This window comes from Ranitomeya imitator, chromosome 1 (genome assembly GCF_032444005.1).
Source record: "Ranitomeya imitator isolate aRanImi1 chromosome 1, aRanImi1.pri, whole genome shotgun sequence".
NCBI lineage: Eukaryota > Metazoa > Chordata > Amphibia > Anura > Dendrobatidae > Ranitomeya > Ranitomeya imitator.
The window spans coordinates 862,467,885-862,484,897 of NC_091282.1; positions in this window are offsets into that span (position 1 = coordinate 862,467,885).

The window sequence follows — 17,013 nt, forward strand, 5'->3', positions numbered from 1 at the left end:
ATTTCATTCCTACGTTTGTCTTTTCATCTTGCTAACAGTCATTATATGTGGGGGGCTGCCTATTCCTTTGGGGTATTTCTCTGAGCTAAGTCAGGCTTGTATTTCTATCTTCAGGCTAGTCAGCTCCTCAGGCAGTGCCGAGTTGCATAATGTAGTGATAGGCGCAATCCACTGCTGCTTATAGTTGTGTGAGGATAGATCAGGTACTGCAGTCTACAGAGATTCCACGTCTCAGAGCTCGTCCTATTGTTTTTGGTTATTGCCAGATCTCTGTATGTGCGCTGATTACTGCACGCTGTGTTGCCTGATTGCCAGCCATAACAGAGCAGTGATTTAGTGGATAAATATATACAATGATTAGGTACATAGTTATACAGCATTCCTGGCTCACACTTCCTGTTTGTATCTGTTAGTGTTGTGTGCAGATTCTTTTAATAATAATCTTTATTTTTATATAGCGCTAACATATTCCGCAGCGCTTTACAGTTTTGCACACATTATCATTCTTCAGTGTTTAACATGAAATTTAGCCTTATTCTCTTTCCATTGTTGTCCACGTGCAAAAGTGCCAGAGATAAACATATCACAAGCAGGAGGCAGGGGAGACAGTCTACAGCTACATCAAAAGCTACATCAAATTGAATATCCAGACTCCCTGCAGAGTGAGCTAGGAAACTGTCAGTGATTTACTCCATTTACTCTGCAAAGCAAAAGACACCATGGAAAATGTAATCTGCATTAGTGGAACCATATGAAATAGGAGGAAAGAATCAAGATAAAGATAACCCATAAATGGCATTGGCAAGTACACACAAAGCATGTGCAGGAGCCTCTGCATTATTTTTATAGCCTTTTCTGCACTATACTGTATATTGAACAATGCTTTAATGCTGCTTTAAGGAATGCATTTTAGTTTAATATTTACAATGAGATCCATTTGTCGTTAGTGCATCCATCAATTTTATCTGTAGGAGAACCTTAGACAAGAATAATTTAATTGCCGTCCTCAATGACTTTCAAAGGTTTTACATTGATTTTGCTTCTTCTAATTTCCTTCTCTGATCCAAAACAATCTAAACGACAGACCCATGTTGTGCATGTTGGCAGCAGTTAATTCACATTCATTGAATTGGATAACTTTTTCTTAGGATTAGGTTTACAACTTTCTGCCAAGCCTTCAAGGTTTGAAAACAATTACCAGGATGAGGTTGGTTTGTAAGATAGCCCAACTAGTTAAGAATATATAAGTGAAATGAAACATAGTCTGTTTTTATTCCTTTGCATCTGTTACAGTGATGAAACCATAAGATCTGGTTAACTAACTTGAATCCCATGACAAATGTTTTACTGCTACAAGTGCATCTGACAAAATTAGAATATCATCAAAAAGTTAATTTATTTCAGTTGTTCAACACAAAAAGTGAAACTCATATATTAGATAGCGTCATTACAGAGTGATCTATTTCAAGTGTTTATTTCTGTTAATGTTGATGATTATGGCTTACAGTCAATGAAAACCCAAAAGTCATTGTCTCAGTAAATTAGAATACTTTATAACACCAGCTTGAAAAATTTATTTTAAAATCCGAAATGTTGGCCTACTGAAATGTATGTTCAGTAAATGCACTCAATACTTGGTCGGGGCTCCTTTTGCATCAATGTGGCGTGGCATGGAGGCGATCAGCCTGTGGCACTGCTGAGGTGTTATGGAAGCCCAGGTTGCTTTAATAGTAGCCTTCAGTCCTTCTGCATTGATGGGTCTAGTGTCTCTCATCTTCCTCATGACAATACCCAATAGACTCTCTATTGGGTTAAGGTCAGACGAGTTTGCTAGCCAATCAAGCACAGTCATGCTGTTTTTTTTTTGTAAACCTGAAATTTCCTGGTAGATGGCTGCACTGACTTTGGTCTTGAGAAAACACAGTGGGCCTACACCAGCAGATGACATGGTTCCTCAAACAATCACTGATTGTAGAAACTTTACACTAGACCTTGGAAATCAAGGTCCCAGAGTTTGGATGAAGAGTGGAGAAACAGACAATCCAAGCTGCTTGAGGTCTAGTGTGAAGTTTCCACAACCTGCACCTGTACTTGAATGAGTAAATGTATTATAGTTATTATAAGGAGACATACAACATTTATTTCCACAATAATAATAGAAATTTCACGCAAACTTAGACGCATGTAAAGTTTAGTTTCTTCTCTTATTGCTGATGCCATTTGCAGCTAAGCACTTTAGAAGGTACACGTTCAATATTTTCTTTTTTTAATTTTTTGCTTTTAGTTGTTTTATAACTATGTATTTTTACAGGCTTTCAATGTACAAATACTAACTATAGAGCTTAAACAATCTGTATCTCTCTAATGCCACCAAAATCAGTTCTGACTCATCAAGGCATGATCTCCATAGGGCCTCAAATGTATCCTGTGGTAAGTGGTTAAAAATTGTTAGCAGTAGGTGTACTTGGGATTCATTTGCAAAAATGTTTAGGTACAGTATGTGTTTTATGTAAATTTGACATGCTCATGAATGCCAAGGCCCAATAATATTGCCCAGAGCACCACATTGGCTGTGCCTACTTTCCTTCTCCCCATAGCATATACTGGTGTGATATCTTCCCTAGATAAGCAAGCACACTGTCCTCACTATAACCTGATGTGAATGAAAAAAGAATGATTCATGAGACAAGGATACCTTCTCCCATTGGTCTCTGGTTCTGTTCTTCTGCTCACATACCAATTGTAGGTACCTTTAGAGCAGTGTTTCTCAAACCCAGTCTTCAAGACCCCACAACAGGTCATGTTTTCAGGATTTCCTTAGTATTGCATAGGCAATGGAATTAATGCTTGAGCAGGTGATGAAATTATCACCTGTGCAATACTAAGGAAATCCTGAAAACATGACCTGTTGTGGGGTCTTGAGGACTGGAGTTGAGAAACACTGCTTTAGAGGAAGACAGATGTCAGATTGGACACTGTGTCTTTTTGGGGGATAGACACACCCCCATACACAATAAGCTGTAATGAACAATGAGTTCTGATATTTTTTTCCTGTTCATGAATAGGCTATTTTTCTCCCCCTTCTTATCTATGCACTGTTATGCATCTGTCCTTGATCCATGCTTTTGCTCCCCTCACCCTGGTCTGCTGAACTCTGTTGTTCTCTATGTCGGGCTTTGCAGAAAGTCTGGTATGATCCCATGTGTTTATCTACTTGGGTCCATTAAGGGCCAACCAAAACATTCACTTGGGCCTTGGTATTAATTAGTATTCCTTAATCCTGTCTGCCTGTGACTTCCATTACCTCTGCTACGTGTTCCCAGTCTCCTGTCTGGCCTGGGCTTCTGGGACCTCTGTTATCTGCTTCCTAGTCTCCTGTCTACCGACAGTCTCTAGGACCTCTGCTACCTTTTCCCAGACTACTGTACATCTGCAGTCTCCAGAACCTCTGCTACATGTTCCTGGTCTTCTGTCCACCTCTGGTCTCCAGTACCTCTGCTATCTTTTTCCCGGGTGCATCACCTGCCTGCTACTCTGACGCCTATGGGATTGGAGGATCCACTTCACTAGGCGAGCCTAGCATGCCCATTTTCAGGTTTTGTCATACAAGTGCCTTTAAGCACTATAAAAAAATTCATTTGGACATACAATTATTATTTTTTGCCTCTTTTTAGTGATACATGGGGCTTAATTATTATGTAAATTTTTATTTCTCTTTTTTTCTTTTATCAGGGGAAAATGTAAAGAAAAATAAGATACATGTCTATTTTTCACCTTTTTTATTTCAGAAAGGTCTGCTAGAAAGCATTTCAACTTAGGGGCAATTTTAACATATGGATTCATACTTTTTATTGGTGATTTCCTCTGTAACTGGGACTACTATATTAACCCCAGAGAGATTTCAGCCTCCTGCCTGCAGAGCAGAGCAGAGCTGATTAAGTCTCCGAGGGCCCACCAGCTTCTGATTCCTCCCTACCTGCACAGACCACATGCTCACTAGGTCCAGAGGAGGAAGCACAGTCAGTGATTCCTAATCTACATAAACAAATATTGGTTCAACACTGTGTATACAGAGATCGAAACGGGAAACATAGTAATAAAATATGTTTATCATCTCTCTGGGAAGTCAGGCTGTGTCTCACAGACATCTATTCACCCCTACATGTCCAAGCTGCTTGCATTGACATTTAAATACATCAATGCAGAGTAATGTGTGGACTGCATAGATGGTCAGTCAGGAAATAGTTAAAAGCCAGTGTTATTATTATTATTTTTTTCAGAGCCATTAATTCCCATGTGCTGTAGATACAAAAAGAGGATTTACAGTATGTAAGCATTTAGCAATACATACCAAAGTATAAAACAGTGGGGCCTGTACCTGGGGACTCTTACAAAGCATTTTCAGCAATTTATGCTGCAGTAGGGACATTACATTGTCTAGCCTTTACTCCACAAGCCTTTGGTGCAAATGACTATGTTAGAGGTTCACCTTTTATCCTAATTTTTGACAGTTGAATACTGGCAACATCCCACAAGGCCCTAATCATTCTTATGCTACCTCATTTTTCAAGGGATCAGTGTATATTCAATTGTATTTTAAAATATTTATCACAAGAACATTGCATAGCTAAATATAAATAATTTGTGCACGCATCAAGTTGGACTGGGAGTAGTTTATCACTCAAGCTGGGTCCCTTTTGTCATTAGTTTTCTGAGTAGTCAACAGACATTTGATTTGAACAGATTTTGCTTTACTAGACAAACTTGAAGCTCTGCATAATATGCATCTATAAAATATAAAATATTTGTTTCTGTTTCTCTCAATAATACTAATTGACATAGGCCAAAAAAGTCTGCAATAAGTTGTGAGTGTTAATCCCAGTTTATTGTATTGTTGGAGATTTGTGATGTAATATATGATCTGGGCAGTAGAGGACAATGGCGAGATGCTGTAGCTGGATTATGAGAGTTTTTGGCAGTTGGTGGGCGGTTGGGGGGAGTTGAAGAAGAGTCGTGGAGGAAGTGAAGCTGCGGATCCTTGGAGAAAATCTTGATAGGGCGTTGCGACTCTGGATCAGTTGCTGGTGACTCTAGGACACACTGTTCGGTTTGACATGAGACAACTCGGTGACGACAACCAAAAACACAGCACCTTGGGCTAGGCCACGTGAGGCCTTATCTCTAAGGACTTTGGGAAGCCCTGCGTTGGAGAGATCGGCATTCCCTAAAGGCTTCAAGAAGGCATTTCAATCGGAACTCAGCCCAGCAAGGACCCTTCTACTTCACTTTCAGGATGTACCGATACCATCTTACATCTGAATATATATGCACATATATAAATAGCCTTATTGAGGTCTAGTTAGGGGAAAAGACCTCTTCTGTAAGAGATACTTTGAAAACTGCTCAGAGTACGCGATTACTAAAGTACTGGCACAACACTGTCACTTTATTGATTTATGCATAGAAAGGGTTAATTGCGTTGTATTTTGCTTGGATATAACTGTTAATTCTGTTTAAGTGCTCCTGCGTATACTCTTAAGGTACCGTCACATTAAGCGACGCTGCAGCGATATAGACAACAAGCCGATCGCTGCAGCATCGCTGTTTAGGTCACTAGGAGACGTCAACCACTGCACGATGCAGAACGATGCAGGAGCGATCCAGTGACGTACTTATCATTCTCGCTGGTTGTTCGCTCCATGGAAAAATATTGCTGGCATTGTTGCTTTTGCTGTCAAACATGACGAATCACGCCGACCTGACGACCAAATAAAGTTCCAGACTTCTAGCTACGACCAGCGATGTCACAGCGGGATCCTGATCGCTGCTGCGTGTCAAACACAACGAGATCGCTATCCAGGACGCTGCAACGTCACGGATCGCTGTCGTTCTCGTTGGAAAGTTGTTCAGTGTGAAGGTACCTTTAGTCAGTGTTATGTAGAGTAACTGCTGTCATTGTATTTGTTATTTACACACTGTTTACGTACCATCCTTTCCTTTGTTTTATTCACTGGTTAGTAAATGTTCATATTATATTATCTAATCTTTGTGCTTGTCTGATTGTTTCTGTACCCCTCATCCTCAAGCTGTCCCTCATCCACTAATCAACATAAGCCAAAAAGCCTGTAATAAGGTCTAAAAACCACGGGAAAAATAACTTCTCTGGAGTGGTTCTGCCTAGTATGATCATTGTAAAACAAAGGATATTTATTGCCAACACAATGATTCCTATTTTTTCAATTTAAAGACTACTAGTGCTATTAGCTAGTAAACTAATAAAAAGTTAATAACCTCTTCATTACAGAACAACTCAAAGGAATACTTTGGGTGGATTGAAAAACATATGGTTCTTGCCATAGATCAAGCCTTGTAGATCAAGCCTTGTTACTATACTACAATCATAAAAATAGGGGCTGAGCAGTACCAACTTCATAATTCAATTAATAAAATAGTGTGACCAAATGAATGTGAACTGTCAGCTAGTAGAGAGTAGGATTTATACAAATTGGGGTGCATGAAACAAATGATAAATTAAATACTACTGTGTTGCACAAGTTGCTCGGTATTGAGGTTAGACACTTTCAAATTTCATGCATGTCTTACAAGCAGCTTTGAATGATAAGCAATTATCATAAAATTAAGCTTGAAAAATATATAATCTTTAAATAATACATCTGAGATATAATCTCCTCTCACATGCAAAGGAAATGGGAATCTTGAGTCTTTACCTATGATAAAGCTGTATAATGTACACAATATTGTTCTAGCAATTGTAAGTACTTCCAGAGGTTTGTATTGCATTCAATCTGTTGTATGCCATACAACAATGCTTTAAGAAAAGCTTAAACTTAAAACTGGAAACAGATGTTAGCAAGTAGATATTTTGGCCCCTTGGTGTCACCAGGGCTTTAACTTATGAGCTGTTTTTAAACAGCTATTTTAAGCCTGCGGGATCCAATATAAGGGAATGATGCAAAAAGCTCATAGCAATTAGAGTCAGTGTTATAGGCTTCAAAAACCTTGCTTGAGATCTATCCAAAATGCTTATCCCATTTTATTACGTAAGAGGCAATTAGGCGCCATTTCTATCCACTGTTCAGGCCTAGATACAGAGGATGATTACTATTATAAGTCCAAAGAGCCAAATGTGGAAGTTAAATGACTAATTTGGGCTACGTTATTTGAGAAACAAGAAAACACAAATCATTGGAACTATATGCTCAAAAGCCAAGATAAATTTACTTTATCACCTTTGAACATTATTAGTTAAATGGGAAGTTGAAACCAATATGTATATTTTTTTAATAAAACTTTATAACTATCTTTCACTTAGTATATGTGTTATTTTTAATTGGAAATTTTATTGATCTTTCACTAAACAAATTAATAAATAGTGCAAGAATAAAGATCTATGATGAGTCATAGATACAACACGGTTCAGAATAAATATAACACTTGAAAATACAGTACACTAAGTACACATTAAACTCAACACCAAGACCGTATTTGACTAAATCCAAATCACATTTAAATGGGGACATAAGAGAGGAAAGAAAATTCATTAGCCATGGGGACTAAGCAGCCTGTAAGAAACAAGCAAAGTGTAAGATTAATATAAGTCAGTCCAAAGAAGGGCGAGAGAGATTATAATTAGAGATGAGAGAGCACTAAAATGCTCGGGTACTTGTTGCTGGAACCGAGCAATTCCTAATACACGAATGCTTGTTTCAAATAGAGATTTCAAGATTTGGTTCGAATTGGTGAACGTCTTGATGTTCGCCGAACAATTTGCTTAACATATCTGAACCCCAATGAATTCGATGGGAGGCAAAACCAAATGCACAGACAACAACCTTCAGAGGGGGCAAAAAGCTGCCAAATTAGTCAGAAACCAGTAAAAATTGGCATAAATTGAGTACAAATAGTATAATTGTGTAGCATGGACGCATGGGACAGGGCTTGGACCAGCATTTCTAGCTTAACCCCTTTACCCCCAAGGGTGGTTTGCACGTTAATGACCAGGCCAATTTTTACAATTCTGACCACTGTCCCTTTATGAGGTTATAACTCCGAAACGCTTCAACGGATCCTGGTGATTCTGACACTGTTTTCTCGAGACATATTGTACTTCATGATAGTGGTAAAATTTCTTTGATAGTACCTGCGTTTATTTGTGAAAAAAACGGAAATTTGGCGAAAATTTTGAAAATTTCGCAATTTTCAAACTTTGAATTTTTATGCAATTAAATCACAGAGATATGTCACACAAAATACTTAATAAGTAACATTTCCCACATGTCTCCTTTACATCAGCATAATTTTGGAACCAATTTTTTTTTTGTTAGGGAGTTATAAGGGTTAAAAGTTGACCAGCAATTTCTCATTTTTACAACACCATTTTTTTTTAGGGACCACGTCTCATTTGAAGTCATTTTGAGGGGTCTATATGATAGAAAATGCCCAAGTGTGACACCATTCTAAAAACTGCACCCCTCAAGGTGCTCAAAACCACATTCAAGAAGTTTATTAACCCTTCAGGTGTTTAATAGGAATTTTTGGAATGTTTAAATAAAAAGGAACATTTAACTTTTTTACACAAAAAATTTACTTCAGCTCCAATTTGTTTTATTTTACCAAGGGTAACAGGAGAAATTGGACCCAAAAAGTTGTTGTCCAATTTGTCCTGAGTACGCTGATACCTCATATGTGGCAGTAAACCACTGTTTGGGCACATGGGAGAGCTCGGAAGGGAAGGAGCGCTATTTGACTTTTCAATGCAAAATTGACAGGAATTGAGATGGGACGCCATGTTGCGTTTGGAGAGCCACTGATGTGCCTAAACATTGAAACCCCCCACAAGTGACACCATTTTGGAAAGTAGACCCCCTAAGGAACTTATCTGGATGTGTGGTGAGTAGTGTTGAGCGATACCTTCCGATATCGGAAAGTATCGGTATCGGTTTGGATCGTCCGATATTCAAAAAATATCGGATATCGCCGATACCGATACCCGATCCCAATGCAAGTCAATGGGACCAAAATATCGGAATTAAAATAAACCCTTTCTTTCCTTGTAGGTTCATTCTACATGAAGGAAAACAACTAAGAATAATGTAGGATGTATGGGGGAGGTGGCGGAGACATTAAAGGCAATGAGGAGTAGTCCAATCAAATAGAATAGCATGATTTTTTTTTTTTTTAAAGACGTTCGGATTGAAAAAGATATTGACTATGTAAATTTTTTTTATTTTGTCAGATATTGATGTTTCACTATTCCACGACCTTCCCCTTCTTTTTTTTCCTATTCCCACACTTTCATCTTCATCATCATCAGCATCTTTGACATCAACTTCTTCACCTTATTCATCTTCTTCTTCATCTTCTACCTATTTTTTTTTTTATTACATTCTTCATATTCATTTTCTTCAACTATTATTATTCTTCCTATTCTACATATTCTTTTTATTCCACTGTTATTATTCTTCCTATTCTACTTCTTCATCATATTCTCATTTGTGACAGGCATTCCCGTAGTTGTTATCTATAAAAGTTGGAAGATTACACCTTCCGTTCTGCCAGTCACAAAAGTTACATTTGTCCGCGTTCAGTTTGGCCTGCAGCATCAGGCTTTATCCAGGGGCACCACGAGGAGGAACGGACTCACCCCCATACACTGCTTAGTCTTCTTCTGCATATAATTTAGATAATATCTTTTGCTCTGATATTAAGTCTTATGCTTAATGTTCTTCTGCTCTTTGTTCTGCAGCCTCTTGTTCTTCTGCTTCTCGGTCTTCCATGTTGTCGTCTCCAGGGTCGTCGTCTCCAGTGTCGTCATCTCCGCCATCGTCGTCTCAGCCGTCGTCGTCTCCGCCGTCGTCGTCTCCGCCGTCGTCGTCGTCGTCATCGGGGTGGTCTTCCGGGTCGTCGTCATCGGGGTGGTCTTCCGGGTCGTCGACGTTAGGGTCTTCAACTTGGAAATGTAGCAGAAGGTACAAGAAGGCTGAGAAAATGCCAAGAACCAGCTGATGGAACTGGAACTCGGATGGCTACCCGAAGGTTCAAGAGCCTATGGAACTACCGAGGACCAGCTGACGTTACTGGAACCCGGTTACTAAGCAGGAGGTACCCGTGCTAAAAAGCACTACCAAGGACCGCCTGACGTTGGCGGAACTCGGATACCCAGAAGGAGGCACCTAAGCCAAAGGCTCTGCCCGGAACCAGCTGACGTTACTGGAACCAGGATGGGGAGCAGAAGGTACAAGAGCAAAAGACACTGCCGAGAACCAGCTGACGGTACTGGAACCCGGATGGGTAGCCGAAGGTCCAAGAGCCAATGGAACTACCAAGGACCAGCTGACGTTACTGGAACCCGGTTACTAAGCAGGAGGTACCCGTGCCTGAAAGCACTACCAAGGACCACCTGACGTTGGTGGAACTTGGATACCCAGAAGGAGGCACCTAAGCCAAAGGCTCTGCCCGGAACCAGCTGATGGTACTGGAACCAGGATGGGGAGCAGAAGGTACAAGAGCAAAAGACACTGCCGAGAACCAGCTGACGGTGCTGGAACCAGGTGGTGGACCCCAAGGCCCACAGGAGAGGAGAGAACAGCTAGGCCGCGAGGCAGCCGCAGTTACCGAACCCCAACAGTCCTACAGGGGGAGCTGGGCCTACTGGCACTACAGAACCAGCCTTGACTACCAGTTCACGCAGCCCACATAGGAAGCTCCTAAACTGGAGGCACCCTGGAGTTGGCTAACTCGACCGCACCACGACGGGGCAAGCATAGGCGTCTCAGTGAAGTTGACACAACCCGGAAACAGCTGACGGTGCTGAAACCAGGCTTGGCACGAGGGAGTACCTGTGACAAGAACACGGCCGAGAACCAGCTGGCGGTGCTGGAACCCGGATGCGTTGCCCCAGTGTGCAAGAGCCAATGGCACGACCGAGGACCAGCTGACGGTGCTGGAACCCGGTTACTAAGCTGTAGGTGCCCGCGCTTAAAAGCACTACCAAGGACCGCCTGGCGTTGGCGGAACTCGGATACCCAGGAGGAGGCACCTAAGCCAAAGGCTCGGCCCGGAACCAGCTGACGGTGCTGGAACCAGGTGGTGGACCCCAAAGCCCACAGGAGAGGAGAGAACAGCTAGGCCGCGAGGCAGCCGCAGTTACCGAACCCCAACAGTCCTACAGGGGGAGCTGGGCCTACTGGCACTACAGAACCAGCCTTGACTACCAGTTCACGCAGCCCACATAGGAAGCTCCTAAACTGGAGGCACCCTGGAGTTGGCTAACCCGACCGCACCACGACGAGGCAAGCATAGGTGTCTCAGTGAGCTTGACACAACCCGGAAACAGCTGACGGTGCTGAAACCAGGCTTGGCACGAGGGAGTACCTGTGACAAGAACACTGCCGAGAACCAGCTGGCGGTGCTGGAACCCGGATGCGTTGCCCCAGTGTGCAAGAGCCAATGGCACGACCGAGGACCAGCTGACGGTGCTGGAACCCGGTTACTAAGCTGTAGGTGCCCGCGCTTAAAAGCACTACCAAGGACCGCCTGGCGTTGGCGGAACTCGGATACCCAGGAGGAGGCACCTAAGCCAAAGGCTCGGCCCGGAACCAGCTGACGGTGCTGGAACCAGGTGGTGGACCCCAAGGCCCACAGGAGAGGAGAGAACAGCTAGGCCGCGAGGCAGCCGCAGTTACCGAACCCCAACAGTCCTACAGGGGGAGCTGGGCCTACTGGCACTACAGAACCAGCCTTGACTACCAGTTCACGCAGCCCACATAGGAAGCTCCTAAACTGGAGGCACCCTGGAGTTGGCTAACCCGACCGCACCACAACGGGGCAAGCATAGGCGTCTCAGTGAAGTTGACACAACCCGGAAACAGCTGACGGTGCTGAAACCAGGCTTGGCACGAGGGAGTACCTGTGACAAGAACACTGCCGAGAACCAGCTGGCGGTGCTGGAACCCGGATGCGTTGCCCCAGTGTGCAAGAGCCATTGGCACGACCGAGGACCAGCTGACGGTGCTGGAACCCGGTTACTAAGCTGTAGGTGCCCGCGCTTAAAAGCACTACCAAGGACCGCCTGGCGTTGGCGGAACTCGGATACCCAGGAGGAGGCACCTAAGCCAAAGGCTCGGCCCGGAACCAGCTGACGGTGCTGGAACCAGGTGGTGGACCCCAAGGCCCACAGGAGAGGAGAGAACAGCTAGGCCGCGAGGCAGCCGCAGTTACCGAACCCCAACAGTCCTACAGGGGGAGCTGGGCCTACTGGCACTACAGAACCAGCCTTGACTACCAGTTCACGCAGCCCACATAGGAAGCTCCTAAACTGGAGGCACCCTGGAGTTGGCTAACCCGACCGCACCACGACGGGGCAAGCATAGGCGTCTCAGTGAAGTTGACACAACCCGGAAACAGCTGACGGTGCTGAAACCAGGCTTGGCACGAGGGAGTACCTGTGACAAGAACACTGCCGAGAACCAGCTGGCGGTGCTGGAACCCGGATGCGTTGCCCCAGTGTGCAAGAGCCAATGGCACGACCGAGGACCAGCTGACGGTGCTGGAACCCGGTTACTAAGCTGTAGGTGCCCGCGCTTAAAAGCACTACCAAGGACCGCCTGGCGTTGGCGGAACTCGGATACCCAGGAGGAGGCACCTAAGCCAAAGGCTCGGCCCGGAACCAGCTGACGGTGCTGGAACCAGGTGGTGGACCCCAAGGCCCACAGGAGAGGAGAGAACAGCTAGGCCGCGAGGCAGCCGCAGTTACCGAACCCCAACAGTCCTACAGGGGGAGCTGGGCCTACTGGCACTACAGAACCAGCCTTGACTACCAGTTCACGCAGCCCACATAGGAAGCTCCTAAACTGGAGGCACCCTGGAGTTGGCTAACCCGACCGCACCACGACGGGGCAAGCATAGGCGTCTCAGTGAAGTTGACACAACCCGGAAACAGCTGACGGTGCTGAAACCAGGCTTGGCACGAGGGAGTACCTGTGACAAGAACACTGCCGAGAACCAGCTGACGGTGCTGGAACCCGGTTACTAAGCTGTAGGTGCCCGCGCTTAAAAGCACTACCAAGGACCGCCTGGCGTTGGCGGAACTCGGATACCCAGGAGGAGGCACCTAAGCCAAAGGCTCGGCCCGGAACCAGCTGACGGTGCTGGAACCAGGTGGTGAACCCCAAGACCCACAGGAGAGGAGAGAACAGCTAGGCCGCGAGGCAGCCGCAGTTACCGAACCCCAACAGTCCTACAGGGGGAGCTGGGCCTACTGGCACTACAGAACCAGCCTTGACTACCAGTTCACGCAGCCCACATAGGAAGCTCCTAAACTGGAGGCACCCTGGAGTTGGCTAACCCGACCGCACCATGACGGGGCAAGCATAGGCGTCTCAGTGAAGTTGACACAACCCGGAAACAGCTGACGGTGCTGAAACCAGGCTTGGCACGAGGGAGTACCTGTGACAAGAACACTGCCGAGAACCAGCTGACGGTGCTGGAACCCGGTTACTAAGCTGTAGGTGCCCGCGCTTAAAAGCACTACCAAGGACCGCCTGGCGTTGGCGGAACTCGGATACCCAGGAGGAGGCACCTAAGCCAAAGGCTCGGCCCGGAACCAGCTGACGGTGCTGGAACCAGGTGGTGGACCCCAAGGCCCACAGGAGAGGAGAGAACAGCTAGGCCGCGAGGCAGCCGCAGTTACCGAACCCCAACAGTCCTACAGGGGGAGCTGGGCCTACTGGCACTACAGAACCAGCCTTGACTACCAGTTCACGCAGCCCACATAGGAAGCTCCTAAACTGGAGGCACCCTGGAGTTGGCTAACCCGACCGCACCACGACGGGGCAAGCATAGGCGTCTCAGTGAAGTTGACACAACCCGGAAACAGCTGACGGTGCTGAAACCAGGCTTGGCACGAGGGAGTATCTGTGACAAGAACACTGCCGAGAACCAGCTGACGGTGCTGGAACCCGGTTACTAAGCTGTAGGTGCCCGCGCTTAAAAGCACTACCAAGGACCGCCTGGCGTTGGCGGAACTCGGATACCCAGGAGGAGGCACCTAAGCCAAAGGCTCGGCCCGGAACCAGCTGACGGTGCTGGAACCAGGTGGTGGACCCCAAGGCCCACAGGAGAGGAGAGAACAGCTAGGCCGCGAGGCAGCCGCAGTTACCGAACCCCAACAGTCCTACAGGGGGAGCTGGGCCTACTGGCACTACAGAACCAGCCTTGACTACCAGTTCACGCAGCCCACATAGGAAGCTCCTAAACTGGAGGCACCCTGGAGTTGGCTAACCCGACCGCACCACGACGGGGCAAGCATAGGCGTCTCAGTGAAGTTGACACAACCCGGAAACAGCTGACGGTGCTGAAACCAGGCTTGGCACGAGGGAGTACCTGTGACAAGAACACTGCTGAGAACCAGCTGACGGTGCTGGAACCCGGTTACTAAGCTGTAGGTGCCCGCGCTTAAAAGCACTACCAAGGACCGCCTGGCGTTGGCGGAACTCGGATACCCAGGAGGAGGCACCTAAGCCAAAGGCTCGGCCCGGAACCAGCTGACGGTGCTGGAACCAGGTGGTGGACCCCAAGGCCCACAGGAGAGGAGAGAACAGCTAGGCCGCGAGGCAGCCGCAGTTACCGAACCCCAACAGTCCTACAGGGGGAGCTGGGCCTACTGGCACTACAGAACCAGCCTTGACTACCAGTTCACGCAGCCCACATAGGAAGCTCCTAAACTGGAGGCACCCTGGAGTTGGCTAACCCGACCGCACCACGACGGGGCAAGCATAGGCGTCTCAGTGAAGTTGACACAACCCGGAAACAGCTGACGGTGCTGAAACCAGGCTTGGCACGAGGGAGTACCTGTGACAAGAACACTGCCGAGAACCAGCTGGCGGTGCTGGAACCCGGATGCGTTGCCCCAGTGTGCAAGAGCCAATGGCACGACCGAGGACCAGCTGACGGTGCTGGAACCCGGTTACTAAGCTGTAGGTGCCCGTGCTTAAAAGCACTACCAAGGACCGCCTGGCGTTGGCGGAACTCGGATACCCAGGAGGAGGCACCTAAGCCAAAGGCTCGGCCCGGAACCAGCTGACGGTGCTGGAACCAGGTGGTGGACCCCAAGGCCCACAGGAGAGGAGAGAACAGCTAGGCCGCGAGGCAGCCGCAGTTACTGAACCCCAACAGTCCTACAGGGGGAGCTGGGCCTACTGGCACTACAGAACCAGCCTTGACTACCAGTTCACGCAGCCCACATAGGAAGCTCCTAAACTGGAGGCACCCTGGAGTTGGCTAACCCGACCGCACCATGACGGGGCAAGCATAGGCGTCTCAGTGAAGTTGACACAACCCGGAAACAGCTGACGGTGCTGAAACCAGGCTTGGCACGAGGGAGTACCTGTGACAAGAACACTGCCGAGAACCAGCTGACGGTGCTGGAACCCGGTTACTAAGCTGTAGGTGCCCGCGCTTAAAAGCACTACCAAGGACCGCCTGGCGTTGGCGGAACTCGGATACCCAGGAGGAGGCACCTAAGCCAAAGGCTCGGCCCGGAACCAGCTGACGGTGCTGGAACCAGGTGGTGGACCCCAAGGCCCACAGGAGAGGAGAGAACAGCTAGGCCGCGAGGCAGCCGCAGTTACCGAACCCCAACAGTCCTACAGGGGGAGCTGGGCCTACTGGCACTACAGAACCAGCCTTGACTACCAGTTCACGCAGCCCACATAGGAAGCTCCTAAACTGGAGGCACCCTGGAGTTGGCTAACCCGACCGCACCACGACGAGGCAAGCATAGGTGTCTCAGTGAGCTTGACACAACCCGGAAACAGCTGACGGTGCTGAAACCAGGCTTGGCACGAGGGAGTACCTGTGACAAGAACACTGCCGAGAACCAGCTGGCGGTGCTGGAACCCGGATGCGTTGCCCCAGTGTGCAAGAGCCAATGGCACGACCGAGGACTAGCTGACGGTGCTGGAACCCGGTTACTAAGCTGTAGGTGCCCGCGCTTAAAAGCACTACCAAGGACCGCCTGGCGTTGGCGGAACTCGGATACCCAGGAGGAGGCACCTAAGCCAAAGGCTCGGCCCGGAAACAGCTGACGGTGCTGGAACCAGGTGGTGGACCCCAAGGCCCACAGGAGAGGAGAGAACAGCTAGGCCGCGAGGCAGCCGCAGTTACCGAACCCCAACAGTCCTACAGGGGGAGCTGGGCCTACTGGCACTACAGAACCAGCCTTGACTACCAGTTCACGCAGCCCACATAGGAAGCTCCTAAACTGGAGGCACCCTGGAGTTGGCTAACCCGACCGCACCACGACGAGGCAAGCATAGGTGTCTCAGTGAGCTTGACACAACCCGGAAACAGCTGACGGTGCTGAAACCAGGCTTGGCACGAGGGAGTACCTGTGACAAGAACACTGCCGAGAACCAGCTGGCGGTGCTGGAACCCGGATGCGTTGCCCCAGTGTGCAAGAGCCAATGGCACGACCGAGGACTAGCTGACGGTGCTGGAACCCGGTTACTAAGCTGTAGGTGCCCGCGCTTAAAAGCACTACCAAGGACCACCTGGCGTTGGCGGAACTCGGATACCCAGGAGGAGGCACCTAAGCCAAAGGCTCGGCCCGGAAACAGCTGACGGTGCTGGAACCAGGTGGTGGACCCCAAGGCCCACAGGAGAGGAGAGAACAGCTAGGCCGCGAGGCAGCCGCAGTTACCGAACCCCAACAGTCCTACAGGGGGAGCTGGGCCTACTGGCACTACAGAACCAGCCTTGACTACCAGTTCACGCAGCCCACATAGGAAGCTCCTAAACTGGAGGCACCCTGGAGTTGGCTAACTCGACCGCACCACGACGGGGCAAGCATAGGCGTCTCAGTGAAGTTGACACAACCCGGAAACAGCTGACGGTGCTGAAACCAGGCTTGGCACGAGGGAGTACCTGTGACAAGAACACTGCCGAGAACCAGCTGGCGGTGCTGGAACCCGGATGCGTTGCCCCAGTGTGCAA